The following is a 10,817-nucleotide window of genomic DNA, read 5'->3' as shown; positions in this document are numbered from 1 at the left end:
AAGTGTTATTACATGGCTATACTGGCCTACCTTGAATGGCTAGCCATGTAATACTTATCACTTATCATGTTTGTTTTACCTTTGATGTACAGCAACTGCATCAAGGATAAACAAAACTTAAATATTATTGAATGTAGGCCAGTCTAGGCACGTAATAAAACATATCATGTTTGCTTTACCCTTGATCCCAAGTAAGAACTGTCATGCCACATTCAGAAAGTAAATGCAGACTGGCATGCCTAATGTAGGCCAGTCCAGCCACACAGTAATACTTATCATGTTTGCTTTACCTTGATGCACAGTTACTGTTACAGCTCCCTTCACTGAATGTAGGCCAGTCTCACGCCATAATAACACTTATGTTTGCTTTACGCTCGATGCACAGTTACTGTTACAGCCCCCTACATTGGATGTAGGCTAGTCAAGCCACGTAATAACATGTATGTTTGCTTTACCATTGATGCACAGTAACTTCCACACAGTAACTGCACAACAATGGCAAAGCAAACACGATACATATTATAATGTGGCTAGACTGGCCTACATTACTAGAGGCAGACTGCTTTCCCTTTCTCAATGTGGTATGGCATGCTTTACTTGCCATCAAGGGTAAAGCAAACATGATAATTGTTAAAATGTTCCTAGACTGGCCTACATTATTAATGCCAGTCTCCATATACTTTTTTACTGTGGCATTGCATTTTTTTATTTGGCACTAAGGGTCAAGCAAACATGATAAGTGTTATTATGTGGTTAGCCTGGCCTATGGTGTAAGTGTCCATTTGCTTTCTTACTGTGGCATGGCATTTGTTACTTTATACTTGGCATCAAGGGGAAAGCAAACATGATGAGTGTTATTACATGACTAGGCTAGCTTACATTGGTGGCTCCAGTCTGACCATATATTCTGTATGTGCCATGGCATTTTTGTACTTTGCCTTAATGTTAAAAGTAATCATGAGTATGATTACGTGGTACACCAGCCTATGTTGGTATCTGTGGCATTATTTACTGGCTGTGAGTCCTTATATGGTAATACTGGCACATATTGGTGCAGCCTACATGGACATGTATGGGCACAGCCAGCATGAACATGTTTTATATACTGGTATATGTTGTGGCCAAAGACATAATGAAAATGAATTTGAAAATGGTCCTGTCACTGCTGGTGACTTGTATCTATTGGGTTTTTTCATGTACTACCATACAAACCGATTAACTGTGTGGCTTTCTGCACAAAATGCACCATAATTTTAAGCCATTATTTAAAACATTTTCTCGTGGGGAGAACTCATCCGAACCACCCTTTTTGCTTCGGCCTCCATCGCTGCACTCGATCACTCATGCGTATAAGGTGCATACATTTACATCTGTCCCAACTCCAACAAGCATCAGCAGGTGTTCCAACTCCCAAACAGGAAAGTCCGGACAGAGGGGCTAGGTCCTTATAAAAGGAATGGACATGGAAAAGGAGGGTGGGTGTGAGGAGTTGGCAAATGAGTGCTGGAGGTTGCTGGAGGCAAATAAATTTGGGGAAAGACATATGGAATTAGGAGGCTGGGTATATTGAAGAGAAGGAAGAGGCTGGCATGTACAAGAGAGCCATTGGGGGAGGAGGTGAAGAGAGCCACTGGGGAAGAGATGGAATAATGCACTGATGAGGAGAAAGAGAATGGCTTTGAAAGGGAAGTATGAGCATTATCTAGAACGGTTGGCGAGACAATAGGGAGAAGGACAGCTGGTAACGAGAATATCAGGAAATAGGCCGTTTGGAGGGACCAGAGAGTAACAAGAGAAAGAAAAGAGAGCCAGAGAGATTGAGAGCCAATATGGGAGAAGAGACTGTCGAGGAGGAGAACCCTAACACTGCTAAGGGTGAACTAGGGAAGGTTGGAGCCTGTGGTAAGCGAACAAGGGGGTTCAGGAGGAGAAACAGCCTGTAGTGGGGAGGACATAAGGTACATATGTACGACAATGTGGCACACTGTCAAAGAGGAAGGAAAGGAGGGGCCTTTGGGGAACAAAGCCAAGGCCCCATGCATCAAAAACAAACCTTGGAGGTCCCAGGTAACTTTGTGCCTTCCTGAACACTTACTAGTAGGCAGACTACTTAGAAATGACTTGGTGGACAATCCTTCACCACGACTGCACCTAATCTCTGGAACAACATACTGAAAGATTTAAGATTGGAGGAAAAAAGACCTTCAGTTCAAGAAACACTGCAAGGTCTGGCTACATAAGAAGGTTTTGCGTGTTAAGCTTGTGATGAAAAACTAGCAAGCTCCATCCTGATCTTGGACACTGTAATCTATACTGCATCACCTCTGATACAAGTCCGGACAACCATTACCAAATAAAAGCCATGGTATGTATTCAATATGTATGTACCCATGAAACCACAGCAACTTTATCTATGTCAGATATTTTGTAGTTACTTTATTTGTACTGTGATTGTATATGGTACTACTCTTTGCCTTTGGTTCCTTCCTGGACCTCCTTACATAGCTCCTATCCTATTTCTCCCATTGTCAGATTGCTTCCACGCCAATCCCTTTGGTTACGATGGTGGCGTTTGGCACCCATATTAACATGGTGGCCATGTCATGCCATGTTGCCCATCTCAAGATGGCCACTGCTATGCACCATGCATCCAGGAACGTCACTGCCACATTGACGAGCTGTACAAAAGCAGCAGGGCTCCGGTAAGCCTTGCGTTGCAACTTCTTTCTGTTGCGCCTTCGCGTCTTTGCCTTTTCCTTGTTCTTCCATTTTCTACACCTTGCCTTGCCTTCTGGGCCCTCTGGTCCTCACTGCCTCATTCCCACTCCTCCTGAGTTCCGCTTTTCATGTTTTTCTCTTGCTCGTTTGAATGCAGCCCTATTTTGCCTTGAAATACTGAAGAATCCAGCCGCCCATCTTCTGGATTCAGTTTAAAAATCTACTGGGGTTATTTAATCTTTATTGGATTATTTCCCCTGCTCTGGGATCTGTCCTTAGGAACAGCCTCTCTCTCCCTCTGTACCTCTAGGGTAGGGGTCGAGGTGGCTGCCCGAAAGGACCAACACTGCCTCTTCTTGAACAAACTAGGTAAGTGACCCAGGTAAGGTCTGCATCTGATACCCATGACACCTCCCTTTCCCTCGTCCATCAGCCCCACAATGGCTAATCCCCCTCACTATCGAGAGTGGGGGTTTAGATTCTATTAAAGACACAGAGGCAAGTATTATGCACTTACTTCTTTATCTACTCATCCAGCAGCAAAGAAAAATTACAATTTAAGTTAAAAGTTTGTAAAACAAATTAAACAGTTTTGTGAGAGCATGTTATTGAGTTCCATAACAAGCTAGGTCCATGACCTCAGTAACAGCCAATCACAGCCAGACCCACTCCATAAAAGGCTGTACCATTAGGCCCTCTTCCTTCTTCTTTAGTGCTCAGAATGAAAACATGTTCTTGAAACAATCTCCACATCAAAGATTCAAACAAGATGTAACCCAGTATCACTGTCCCGCAACGTTGTGCTTGAATATGAAAGCTCTCCAAGAACCTTCAACTTGTTCATCCCTGATAGTCCAGGAAGCTTTGTTAGATCCATGGCGTCCGGTCCTACATTGGCATCTGAGGGAAGATACAAGAAAATCCAGTGGGTGGCAGGTAATAATGACACTACAAACTTTATTCTCCTGACATCCAAACTGCAGTGGTTCCATGTAATAATGTCGCCACAAAAATATCGCCATGCAAAAATATCGCCGAAAAATGGTCGTTTTTTGTGGCGACATTATTGCATGGAACATGCAGGGGGACACCCCCGCAACCCCCAAATGTTATTTTTAATTTTTTTTTGCCCCTGTCGCCATATATATGGTCACCCAAATAATATCGCCACGACATTTTCCCGGCGATATTATTTATGGAAACCATATATGTGGCGATATTATTACCTGATACCACTGCAGTAGGTAACCATAGCAACTACATGTATATTGTAGCACTCTCGGGTACCCTGAGAAGGAAGAAACAGTATGGCCCACTGGAGAGTGGAATCTACATCAGCTATATGGAAAAACAACGGCCCTGTTTAAACAAGAAACAACACTACAGGAGCATTAGCTCCCTGAAGGTGTTGCGTGTTCCTAGGAAGGATTTACAGAACGGCAGACCCAGGTATGATCGACGATATTCTTGAGAATGAAAAGTTATTCTCATTGGTAGAAGAAAATAAGGGTTGTAGGCTCTTCATCTTTACAGGAACCAAGTGTACCTCCCCCACCTACCTGTCTATGTTCATTCATGGAACCTTTAACCAATAGGGCACCATTCACATCCCCTCATAATAATTAAGATAACCATGTGTAACAAATAGATACTTGACGGACACACACACTCAAAGGCCGGGCATAACAGAAAATAAATTACCCTAACCTGGAAGGCCACTAGGACCCAGGTAGATCTTTTACAAGAATGTTGAGCTACCATCATCAAAACCAATTAATGTTGAAACAAACATGAATAAAAGGGGGCTATGGGGTGGATTCAAAAATGAGCATTCTGGGAGGAACAACAGGCCATTGCAACAAACCTATCAATAGGAGTATTTCTCATAGCATCATAGAATTATACCTTTCATTCAATTATTAATCATTGAGAGGAAACAATATTTTCCTGAACCCTAAAATGAGCGAAATTAGTTAAACTGAAGCATGCCAACCTGAGAATCAAGAAAACACCTTGCACAAGCTGATCTTCACACCACCCCTTATTATCATCTTACATCCCTGCTAATTAACATACCCATAGATGTTCCAAGTATCTCTTGACAGGACAGCTAGTCAAAGTTAACACATCCCATATTGCTAAACAATCCCAGGAACAAGGGCCACTTGATGACGTGAGCACAACTGTATTCAGAGAAAAAGAAAAAGAAAACCTATGCATTGTGTTCACTACAATGAAAAGGAAGCGAAGCAAACTCCTGGGAGAATACACACAGAAGCCGAAGTGCGGACAAGTTCCTAGGCATACAGGGTGAGAAACTAACCATCTACCTCCCGACACAATATGCTGCAAATCAGGTAGGTGTGAAAAATTGCAAACCTGGAAAGGAAATACCTTTGCAACCACATTCCTTTAATTCAACATATCCCAGGAGTGAACATAACTCCCATTAATCTGGGAGGGAGGGATAATACTCTCCTCTGTGTCTTTAATAGAATTGAAACCCCCATTCACGATAGTGAGGGGGATTAGCCATTCTATGTCAAGACCAGAGGCTTCATGTTATGCAAGTTTAAAGCTATCTTGCAGGAATTGGAATACATTTTCCACTAGCAGGAGCTGAAAGAAGCTCCTGGGTGTTTGGCATCACTTAGGGAACAGGAGCTACCTTTGAAAAAAACAGGAGCTGTTGCATAGCGTTCTGCAAATGTAATACCCATATGAGATGCAGACTATAACTGTCAGTTATATACACCCAATTATGTTTTAAATTTCTCCTAGATGTGTCATAATGTTCATTTACACCCATTCCCAAATCACAGAATTAATGCGAAACACATAAACCAGACAGGATGAAATACATGGGAAAGTATATATTGACAGAAATAGAACTCTAGCAAGGTGACAAGAGTATCGCCAGATAAGTCCTATCAGCAACCACAGGGAGGTGACTGAAGTGTAATAGACCCATCTATATGCACACCTTCACTGAATCAATCCAGAGAAGCTAAATGGAAGAGATAACAAAACCTCCCACCGCCAAAGCAGATGAACAATCAGCAAAAGAGTAGACAGAGAAAAGTACCCAAAACCCTGTCCGCTAGGCACCTGGACCACGAAAATATAAAAATGGTAAACACCTCCACTGCACGTAATATCCTCCCAGTGGAAAGTTGAATTTAGAAGTGTACCTAATATCCTCCCTTGCAAAGTTGAACTTAGTAACCGAATATCCTCTCTGCACAAAATCGATTTTGGTTACCTAATATCCTCCCTGTACAAAGTTGAACTAATAAGTGTGCCTTATATCCTCTCTGTGCAAAACTGAACTTGGTTACTGTGACGTTTTGATCTCTGCAGTATCTTAAATAAATACTCTGAGACTGAAAGTAGGTTTTTTAACTGTTTCAGAAACAACTTTTATTAACATTAACTTTCTTTTCTTTTTTTTTTAGGTTAAATGATACGTCTTGGTTCTTGCAGGCTGTTCTTTACTTGAGGAATGTTTTCATTCAACTATTAACAAAATCTCTCCAGGTAAGTCTCTCTGCCAATTGGTTTCATCTTCTCTTTAACCCATATGGTTTGTATATCGATCATTTATGTTATACAATTCAGTTCAAGTCTTAAAAACTGTTCTTTAGTTTTGCTCTATTAACCTCTTTTGGGAACTAGCATAAGCTTACAGCCTTTGCTTCCTTTTTGCTCCTTTTATACGTTTTCTATCTTGTCTTTCTCTCTGGTATGTTTATGGTCACTCGTGACCTTTCTCTCCCTTGCTGCCACCTTCACTTTATGTCTTTGTTATGGTCTGTTTTACTTCCAATATCCTCTATAGTAACTCCCTTCTTTCTGCTTAGTTATTCTCCAGCTTTGTTTAGTCTTCTCTCTTCCTTCTTAATTAACACCTTCTCACCTCACTCAGTCTCTCTATAAATTTCCTCATGTAATCTTCTTTCTGTTCTTATCGTATTTCTTTGTTTCACACTTCTCTTTCTTCAGTCTGTGACCCTTCTTTCACCTCGCTCTCATTTCTCTCTCTCACTTTCACATACCTTCTTCTGCTTCAGCGTCGTGGTTTACCTCCTTGGCAGTCTGCCGTAAACAGATGGGTTGCTGTTTACCTAATCAGCTGTTCTCTCATGTACAGCGTCTCTTCTCCTCACCCTCTCAGCGACATGATGCACTACCGTTGACCGGCACAGGCTCCGCCCCTCTTATACGCGCTTCGCTCCCGATGTGATCGTACATACACACTGCTTCTTCTGTCACCTTCATGTGAAGCGAAACGCTGTTCGGGCATTTATAAAGTCATCAAAATGGTGTTCTCTCACTCAGGGCTCACTTTATACACGCCAGCGATGCGTCTTCTCAATACGTTCGCCTCTTCGCGATCAGTTTGTCAGAAATTAATACTTCGGTTTCCGAGTTTTATACTTCAATCTAAACAACGATTTCAGCAACCAGTCGCCATAATAACAGGGTATTAGCGCAACAGCGCAACGGGATATACTTTAAGTAAACATTATATTCTTCTTCCTTTCAGCTGCTCAATAAGCCCACTCGTAACTGTCAGACTTCAAATCCTCTGGCCCCGTTTCCTGGCAACACAGTACAGAACAAAAACAATCATTTGTTGACAATGTTCATATGAGCTGCTCTCTGATTGGTGCACTACCTTGTCCATTATTCACTCCTCTTTGACAGCCGGATTAACCCTTCATATGGACTTTATGCCTGGTATTGTCAGAGCCTGTCCCAGCTGGCACCTTTATTTGTGATATGCTATCTCATTTTTATCACAGTTACCTGATATACTCTCTGTACAAAATCGAATTTGGTTACCTAATATCCGCCGTGTTCAATGTGCAGTGTGTACAAAGTGTCTTGAATCTAGAAATGTGCCTAATAACCAGGCCTGGTTGACTTTAGAAGTGTGCCTAATATCCTCTCTGTGCAAAATCGAATCTGGTTACCTAATATCCTCTCCTCTCCGTGCAAATCTGAACTTAGAAGTGGCCCTAATATCCTCCGTGTGCAAATCTGAACTTAGAAGTGCGCCGAATATCCTCTCTGTGCAAAGTCTAACTCAAAAATGTGTTTAACAGCCTGCCCTGATAGAATTTAGAAATGTGCTTAATCAACCTCCAGGTGCAAAGTTGAACTTAGATTTGTGCCTAATATCCTCTCTGTACTAAACTGAATTTTAGAAGTGCACCTAATATCCTCTCTGTGGAAAGTTGAATATTAGAAGTGTGATTAATATCCTCCCCGTGCAAATTTGAATTTAGAAGTGTGCCTAATCGCGTGCCCTGGCTGATCTTTGAAGTATACCTATTAATTTGAACCCAGAAACCCTCACTAATTTAACAGTTACTTACCATGAGTGCATCCGATCCACAGAGGAACAGCGGAATCGCCCGCCGTGCACCGCCTTCCCCCTCCTGCCAACCCTCCCTCCCAACCCAACCTTCCCAAATCATCCCAGCCTCCACCACATCCCCCTCCCTACCCCTTTCCAAACACCAAGCCAGAGGGGCACGATGGTGAGCCAACCACCCTAAGACCACTGCTCCCCTGATCCTCTCCACCGAACAGCCTGCTATGAGCATAACCGCTCGCCTCACTAGCCTCACAGGCACCCCCTGCCCAGCAATCATGCACCCCACGCTTCTCCCATCTACCCCCACCATCATCCCACACCGACCACACTCCTTCCCCTCCTTTAAAACTGCACACAGAGCCCTAGCAAGAACCGAAGCATCATCCCTCTCCCCCTCTAACCCCCTACCCTCTCACACACACCAGTCACAACAAAGACACTAAAGAGGAAACGTACCTGGTCCCCCTCAATCTCTCAGCACTCATCATCTCCCCTGTCTCGACCCTCCACCTCATCCCCCCTCTCACTACCCTCCCCCCACGCCTCACCTTACCTAAAACCCCTCGCCCTTGACTTCTCACCGACCACAACTGAAACTCCTACCCCCACACTCCCCACCTCCAAATCCCCCATGCCAAACCCAATCATCCCAACACACGCATCCAACCACTCCCACCCGAAACCCTCAAACTCTACTGCACGCCCACTCTACCCATCAGCCATCACCCACCCTCCCCTCTCGCTCTCCAGTCTCCACCCTCTCCCACCCACCCCCATCTCTGCAGCTCTGACATCAACCTCTTCTACCAAAATGGACTCCATCCTATCTAATGCTCAATCCGTAGCAAAATACAGACACAGCATCTTTGACCTCCTCGCCTCCGACAAACCAGACCTCGTCTTCATCACCGAAACCTGGTTCTCTGACGACTTCGCCCCTATTGCCAATGAAGCTTTCCCCCCTGACTACTCCCTCATCCCATTGAACCGTCCCTCTAGAGGAGGAGGAATAGCTTTCGCCTTCAAGTCTCATTTCTACACCTCAATCATCGACAACCAACCTTCCATTCCTTCCTTCGAGTCCCTCCTCGTTAAACTATCTCTTTCCCCTTCGTTCTCGCACAGTTTCCTTACAGACTGCTAGACGCTCCTCTGCACACCAGAACACTGCTAACATCTCCACAACACCTTCCCCGGGTTCCCACACTACTCCCTCCAGGGTTCGAGACTCACGTGATGTGGTTATCCCAAAGGACCGAAAGCTCCGTACCAGGTACAATGTACGTGCCCGGTTGCAGCCCTTCCTGCATTGGCAGTTGCCATGAAGAACATACAGCAGAAGGGGCGGCGGAACACCTCCGCATAGATCATTCATTTGCTCACGTGATTCAGAGCGGCGTTTCCCACATGACCATGGTGGACGTCACATGACTCGGAAGCGCACAGTATATAAAGCTTGATGCACGGAGCACTCACCGCTTCTCAGCTGTCTTTCGACTCTGTTTGGCGCTACGTTTGATATACTGTGTTGGTTTACCTTGATCTTGGATCTTTCACCTGGACTCCTTCGGACTACACTTTTGTACCTTTGCTTGGAACTGTTTACCCATTGCTGAACCTCGACCCGTCCCTCACCTGTCTTCGGATCATCCCTTGGTACTTTGTTGGACTTCTACGCCATTGCCCTTTGGGAGCTCAAGCTACGTCTTCAGCTCTACAGGTGGGCTATCCTGTGTCCACGCTTGACTCCGTTCCCTGTTGTTCTGGGGACCGCCTCTCATCTGAGTCTCGAACCTCCTTCACTAGGTTTCCCGGGCTTTCCAATCACCGGATAGGTAAGATTATTCAGATCCTCTGATTCTTGTGTTATATTGTATTTGCCTGGTACTTAACCTCGTTCTTTCTGCAGCAGCATCGGTGTTCAAAAGGTTCCGTGGATCCGGGAAGTAACATCTCCCACCTGTGGCTCCAAAGGTCGCACAGCGGGGTTCTTTTGGTTCCCCTGTGCGTCACTTGGGGACGGAGGTCTCAACGGTCTACACGACACTCAAGTCAGAACAGACTGAGAAGCCATATAGTCTTCCATGGAAGAACCCATAGCTGCTTTAGTTCAGGCAATTACAGTATAAAGGGCAGATATGGCCGCCGCAAACACGGTGATTCACCAAAGGCTAGATTCCGTACAGAGTGTCCAACATTCCCTCCCTGCAGACTCTGAATTCGGGGATGCTGCCACTCCAGCCACACCTCCTCCATTAGCAAGTACTCCAGCTCCAACCCCGGTGGTCCTTCCAGCCCCTTCTCCCTTAGCCGCTCCAGAACGTTATCAAGGCGACCCCAAGAAGTTCAGGACCTTCATCAATCAGTGCAAGTTACACTTCCTGTGTAGACCCCTGGCCTTTCCTAATTCCACTGCTAAAGCAGCCTTTACCCTTTCCCACCTGGCCGGAACGGCTGCCGCTTGGGCTAATCCTTTACTGGAGAACAATAGCCCGGTTCTCTATGATTTTGATTTGTTAGTTATCGAGATGTCCCGAGTCTTCGACACCCGACACAAGGCACAATCTAGGGATCTGGAGTTGTTAGAACTAACCCAGGGTAGAGGGACCTTGATAGACTACATCACCCGCTTCAACCAATTGGTCGCCGAGACATCATGGCCAGAAAGCAAGCGGGCGGTCATATTCTATAGAGGGTTGAATAATCCAATGAAAGA

The 10,817-nt window shown here is 44.7% G+C and overlaps 1 long non-coding RNA gene across 1 annotated transcript in view; it reads right to left on the bottom strand.

Moving 5' to 3' along the window:
* Nucleotides 1-3,223: 3,223 nt before the first annotated feature.
* Nucleotides 3,224-10,817, bottom strand: part of LOC138579953 (uncharacterized) — a 196,194-nt gene continuing 188,600 nt past the window's right edge. The window contains exon 3 of the long non-coding RNA XR_011304164.1: nt 3,224-3,618. This is a non-coding gene — a long non-coding RNA (uncharacterized lncRNA). The remainder of the gene's footprint in view (nt 3,619-10,817) is intronic.

Source organism: Ambystoma mexicanum, chromosome 1p, assembly GCF_040938575.1.
Source record: "Ambystoma mexicanum isolate Mex_15411 chromosome 1p, UKY_AmexF1_1, whole genome shotgun sequence".
Classification (NCBI taxonomy): Eukaryota; Metazoa; Chordata; class Amphibia; order Caudata; family Ambystomatidae; genus Ambystoma; species Ambystoma mexicanum.
Note: the sequence above shows the minus strand (reverse complement) of the source record. Positions and strands in the feature narration are given on the sequence as shown.